The sequence below is a fragment of the Phocoena sinus genome, chromosome 17 (assembly GCF_008692025.1).
Source record: "Phocoena sinus isolate mPhoSin1 chromosome 17, mPhoSin1.pri, whole genome shotgun sequence".
NCBI lineage: Eukaryota > Metazoa > Chordata > Mammalia > Artiodactyla > Phocoenidae > Phocoena > Phocoena sinus.
Window position 1 is genome coordinate 69,664,079 of NC_045779.1, and position 6,681 is coordinate 69,670,759.

Here is a 6,681-nt window from a genome sequence, read left to right on the forward strand (position 1 = left end):
TAGTTTAATTGCCAGCATTTTTTTTTTCTTTTTTAGTGATGCATGAAGTGTGGAGTGTCTTAGAATTAATGGTGTTTTACGTTCTAAGAAACACAGTATGTTTTGGTGATAATAAAACCATTGACTTATGGGAAAGGATAGTAGAGACTCACCTTACATCCTTTCATTTCATAGGTGAGCTGCAGGGAGGTTGAAGGAATTTCCCATCAGGACTAGGGCCCATGTTTACTCATTACAGGACTGTAATCCATCTGAGAGGGATACACGCAGTCTGGAAGTCAGATCTGATTTCAAATCCTGACTTCTCCTAGGCAGCTCTGTGCCCTTGACCATGTAACTTATCTTCCCTCCTTATTTGCAAATTAGGAATGATAATACAGTAACATGTATCCAGAAAGATATCTTAAAGGTACAAATGGGACACTGTGAAATCCTGGCACAGGTAAGCGTTCAGTCTGCGACAGGTCACAGTGGTCTTATGAAGCTGCCAGCAGCTTTTTGCCGGACTTCGGCTTTTGGAGAAAGACTAATCTCTCTCTACCCCTCTCCCCTCCCCCTCACTCTTCCCTCCTTCTCCTCCTTCTTCCTTTCTCTATTATTTTTAAAAAATCTTTCTTTCTTTTTCCTTCCCTCCCTTCCCTCCTTCCTTTCCTCCTTTCTTCCCTCTCTCCTTTCCTCCCTTCCTTCCTTTCTCTCTCTCTTTCTTTTTCTTTCTTTCTTTCTTTCTTTCTTTCTTTCTTTCTTTCTTTCTCTCTTTCTTTCTTTCTTTCTTTCTTTCTTTCTTCTTTCCCTTCTCTCCTTCCCCTCCTTCTTCTGTCTCTTTCTGTCTTATTAAGAAAAATACTTTAAAAGCACTGTTTGTCTGAAAAATAAAGCAAATTCCTGCCTATTCTGGAGTGGGGAGTTCAGGAGAGTCAGGTGGTTCGGTGTAATAATGTGAGATTAAATATTTGTAGATTATTCTGATCTGACTGGGGAAAGAAATGATTTTTCCCTTGGGGAAAAAGGGGTTTGAAGACCAAGACTTGATGTGAAGGGAAGCTTAGGCCAAGGAACACTGTTGCAAAGTTGAGAAAGAAGGGGCCAAGTATTCAAAGGGTGCCGGGACACACTCATTCATCTGTTCAACAGGTCATGGGCTCCCGTTCTATGCCAGACTGTGGGGTAAGACTTAGAGTCAAAGCTTTCTTTTTTTTAATCAGTTTTAACTCCCTTCTGTCATACCCGATTCTCAATAGAGTTTTGTTAATCCTCACAGTCTTAATTGTTCTTTGGAGAAATTAAGGGAGAGGTATGTGTCTATATTTGGGGAGAAAAATAACATCTGGAGAAGAAGTTAGATACAAGATGGCAGGCGGTGACTTGTAAGGAGTGGAGTCACCACGGGCATTGACTAAGGTGACAAGGCACTCCAGGATGGATTGAGGGCTGTCAGATAAGGCTTCCCAGAGCAGGCGACACCTGAGTCGAGGTTGGAAGGGTCAGACAGATTCAGCCAAGTGGACGAGGTGGGGGTGGACTTGTGGGCAGAGGCAACAACACGGTCAAAGGCACAGTGGGACCAGGCTGTACAGTGAGCGGAACCTGAGCTGCAGGCGGTGGTAGGGTTCAAGGCTGAGGAGGTGGGAGATGATGCAGGCTCACAGTCAGGAAGAGCCTTGATGCCATAGCATGTTTGTATTTGTTTTTTGTTTATTTTTAAGTTTCTTTATTTATTTTTTTGCGGTACGCGGGCCTCTCGCTGTTGTGGCCTCTCCCGTTGCGGAGCACAGGCTCCGGACGTGCAGGCTCAGCGGCCATGGCTCACGGCCCCAGCCGCTCCGTGGCATGTGGGATCTTCCCGGACTGGGGCACGAACCCGTGTCCCCCGCATCGGCAGGCGGACTCTCAACCACTGCGCCACCAGGGAAGCCCCATGTTTGTATTTTAACTTCTACACCACCATATCTGAAATTGTACCCTGCAGACCACCTGGGGTGTTTGTTAAAAGGCAATCCACAGGGTCATCTCAGACCTACAGAATCCGAATCTGTGGGGCTTAGGGGCAGGAAGGCACAGTTTTTACTTTTAGATCAGGAGTTGGCAAAGTTTTTCTATAAAGGCCAAGATGGTAAATAGTCTAGGCTTTGCTGGCCATATGGGCTCTGTCACACCTGCACACCTCTGCGTTTGTAGCATGAGAGTAGTCATAGACAGCAGATAAATTGTCAATGAATGGTATGGCTGTGTTTCAATAAAACTTTATTTACAAAAACCCACTGGCTGTAGTAACTGGCCTCAGCTTTAGAGAATTCTTATGCACTCTAAAATTTAAGGACCAAGGAACACTGCTATGGGCTGGTTATTTCACTTCTCTCCTTCTCCTTCCCATTCCACTCTAATAAGTATCTTTTTACCCCCTAAGTTTCTCATAGCTATTCATATCCTTCTATCTTAGTGAGTTTGGACTGCTATAAAAAAATAGCATAGTCTGGGTTGCTTAAAAACATTTTTTTTTCTCACAGTTCTGAAGACTGGGATGTCTGAGATCAGGGTGACAACATGGTTGGATCCTGGCTTACAGATGACCACCTTCTTGCTGTGTCTTTACATGGCAGAGAGAGGTATCATCTCTCTTATCTCTTCTTATAAGGGCACTAATCCCATTCATGAGGGCTCCACCTTTATGATCTAATTGCCTCCCAAAGTTTCCAACTACTAATACCATCACATTGGAGGTTAAGGCTTCAGCATATGAATCTTGGGGGGACACAAACATTTAGTCCATAATACCTTTCCATGTAAATATCAATTAATTGTATTAGTTACAGTTCTTTTGGCTGCAAACTATAGAAAATGTCTCCAGATAGTTTAAGCCAATAAAAGTGGGGAGGGTGGGATTTCATGGTGGGAAACTGAGGGGGCTCACTGTGTAAAAGGAAGAGATGAACAGTGGAACTTGGAAAGGATAAAACCCAGGAAGTCTCTGAGGGCTTCGGCAACAGGTTTTATTGATCTTCTTTCCACATTACAGTCATTGGTATAACTCAGCTCCAAGGCCCCTCAGTCTCTGGAATCTTCCTTTCAGCTTTCTTATTCCCAGAAAAGAGAAATGATTGACTGACAGCCTACTCAAGTTCTTCTACCCCAACAGTGCCATCTTTGGTCAGGTAGGCATGGTCCCGTAGTACCCCATGTGGCTACTGGGATATGGCAAGTGAATCACCTGAATTGGTGTTTACTGCATATATCAAGCATTTATTTAATATCTACTGTATGCCAAGAAACACTCAGATGAATGCAATATGATTCCCGTCTTCAAATGTTTATAACAATCTTGGGGAATTCCTCTTTACCTTTTACTAACTTTCTGTAAACATATTCCCATTTAATGCACTCACACATATTGATTCTTGGCACTGTTGTCCTCTTTCACTGATGTATAAAATTAGAATTAAGAGCCCCAGCTCTGGAGTTCGACCTGGGTTCAACTTGGCTTAATTGCAGCCCTAGGCACATTACTTAATTTCTCTTCTCTGTGCTTTAGCTGCCTTTTCTGCAAAATAGGATAATAGCACTAGTTAATAGGTTTGTGTTGTGTGTGTGTGTGTGTGTGTGTGTGTAAGAGTAGGAACTGAGTAAGATAATACATGCAAATAGATGCTCAGTGGATGTAAGCTGTTACTGCTATTGTTTTTATGGCCTTGATGCTTTGATTACTAGTTTCAAACTGAGTTTCAGAAAAGTTAAGTGACTGGCCCAGTATCACTATCTACTGGTGGAATTAGATTTTATTTTAGGTGGAGGTGAAAAAACTCCAACATGGATATGGCCCCGAATCCTAACTCTACAGCAATATGACGGCTCAGATAGCTGAACACCATGGAAATCGCTTCTATTCTGAAACCTGGTGGGTGACAGTGATGACTATAGGACTTTAAGCTCTTGTGACATTTCAGAAACGGTTGTTGATTGTTGTCTGTGTCCTCCCATGTGCACATGTGTGTTGCAAGTGTGCATGTGTGTGTGAGTGAACATGCAGGCTTTTTTCCCCATTCCACTTAACTTTTGAAATATATTTAAAGGAGCTGCTCTCATAGAAATTCTGGTCAAACTGGAAACCAAGCACTTTATGAGAAATCAGAAAATGGGCCTTTGAGAATCCTCTAGCCAAATCCTTTCAGAGAAGAAAGAGTTCACCTCTCTCTGTGGCGATGACCAAGGAAGCAGGTGTTTAGGAGAAGACTCTGTCCTCTTCAGTCCTGGGAAGTATAATGAGCAGATTCCCCTGCTGATCTGGGTTGAACATATCACATGAGTAAGAGATAATTCTCATTTGTGTTAAGCCGTTGAGATTTAGGAATGTTTGTTGTTATGGAATAACTCAGCCTAACTTGACTAAAACTGGGGATTTGAACTTCACAGTGGGAGCGGGGTGGGTCCAGATTTTCAGCATCAAGTGGACCCCAGGTGACATGGGGATTACCCAATAAACATTCACTGAGCACCTATTTGTTCCAGGTTATGCGGGAATGTGGTGTGCAAATATATTTGTCTCCTTAAGGCGTGTACACTAGAGAGGGAGAGACAAATCAGTAAATTAGTAACTATAGGTCAGCGGTGCTCTGTGTGTTATTGGAGGGGCAAGAAGAATGGCTTGAGCCAGGTTCTGATAAGCAAGTAAAAGTGAATTAAGATTAGAAGGAGGTGGAGGGTATTTTAGATAGAGGTAGATGTGAACAAATGGAAAATCACATTCAGGGAACTGCAAGGACACATTGTATTTGGGTCAAGGGTGAATGAAGGGGAAAGGACTGAAATGAAGCTATCAAGGCAGCTGGACCTCAGGTCAAGACCACCTGGAGTGCTGCCTTAGGGAGTTTTGACTTTCATTTGGCGACCCATAAGCAAGTCCATGAGGCAATTATTATCACCCCTAATACACAGGGATAAACTTGGGTTCAAAGAGGTCAAATGAGATTTTTGTTTTTCATCTTTCACTCTCAGAATCTTTTATTTATTTATTAATCTTTCACTCTCAGAATCTTTTATTTTATTCTTTTATTTACTTGACATTGAACATTGTGTAAGTTTAAGATATACAACGTGTTGATTGGATACCCTTATATATTGCAACATGATTACCACCCTAGGGTTAGCTAACACCTCTATCACATCCCATAATTATCATTTCTTTCTTGTGGTGAGGACATTTATGATCTAGTCTCTCAGCAACTTTGAAGTATATAATACAGTCTTGTTGACTATAATCACCATGCTGTGCGCTACAAACTTAGAGTTAGAAGATAAATAAGTTCCGGAGAGCAAATGAAATGTTCTGATTCCACACTAGTAAGCGACCAGTTGAGACATGAAGAGTATTCTCTGAACTTTTCAACTCTTCATCGCACTTTCCCTCTTACCCAGAACGATGTGGCCACAATGACCTACATTTCTCCTTTAACTCTCCAAATTACCTTCATGTGTTAGGGCTTTTGTGCTTGCTCCGCCTCTGGCTGGTCTCTGGGCCCCCAGATCTTTCACTGACTGCCTTTATTTTGCCATATGACATCTCCTAAGATGTTGTCTCTTGAGAGCCACGCTCCCTGAAGTGCCCAGTCACCCCACTTTCCCCATCCCTCTTACTCCAGTTATATTTTTTCTTCATAACACTTATTACTACTGAAAATTTTCTTTGTCACCTGCTTAAATGTATTCTCAATGTCTTTCTCCTTTAGACTATAAACTCTGTGAAGACTGGACTGGTGTTCATTTTACTTACCGCCATATCCCTTGCCTTGAACATAGGTACCTGACTCAAGGCAGGTGCCTAACTCATGTTTCTGAAAGGAATGAATGGTACGTTGAATCACTGTTTCAAGGGCACGGCCTGGGAAGACAGCCCTGTACACTACACTGAGGGTTAGGGTGAAGCTGCCGTGAACTAAGAAAAAAAAGTTTCTGATGATTCCTGTATGCCGCCCAGCTTTATTACTGAGGAGCTCAAGCAAAGAAGTTCTTTTCCAAAAACAAAAACAAAATAAATAAGCATAAAGAAAAAACTGCTCCCCAAAACAATCAAGGAAGTTTAGGTATTTAGCAGGGATCCTTTGACATCATCAAATATCTACTGAGCACCGAATATGTGCTAAACATCCCTGGGATGCAAAGATAAACAACAGGACATCCCTGCTTTTATTACCTAAAGCTTGCATCTTTTTACATCGTTATTTTATTTTCTTGACTTTCAATGATAATCTGAATGACATTTTATGTTTGGGAAAACACTCAGTTCCTGAGTAAAACAGTCCTAATCGATTAAGCATTATGAGGAAAGAAAGATAAAATTCCAGAATTTTAGCGTTTTGTGGCCTCACATAAAATTTCAGCTCCTGTATTTGGTGTATAGATGGAAAACCGAGTCACAGATTTTAAGTGACATTTCTAAGGTCACATGTAAGATCATTGAGGTGTTGTTAGGAATTAAAGTTCTTCTGAGTCCTATTCTAAAGCTTTTTTCCTGTGCAGAAAATTAAAAATAAAAAAAAAAGAAATAGAGGAGGTTTCTTCCCGTCAAAGAAATATTTAGTCAATTTGAAGGGACATTACTGATGGGATTTGCAATGAAGCATGATTTCCACTTGGCGATTCTTAACCGAATAAAAACCCTCAGTTGAATTATGTTGAACTCTTCATTACCTG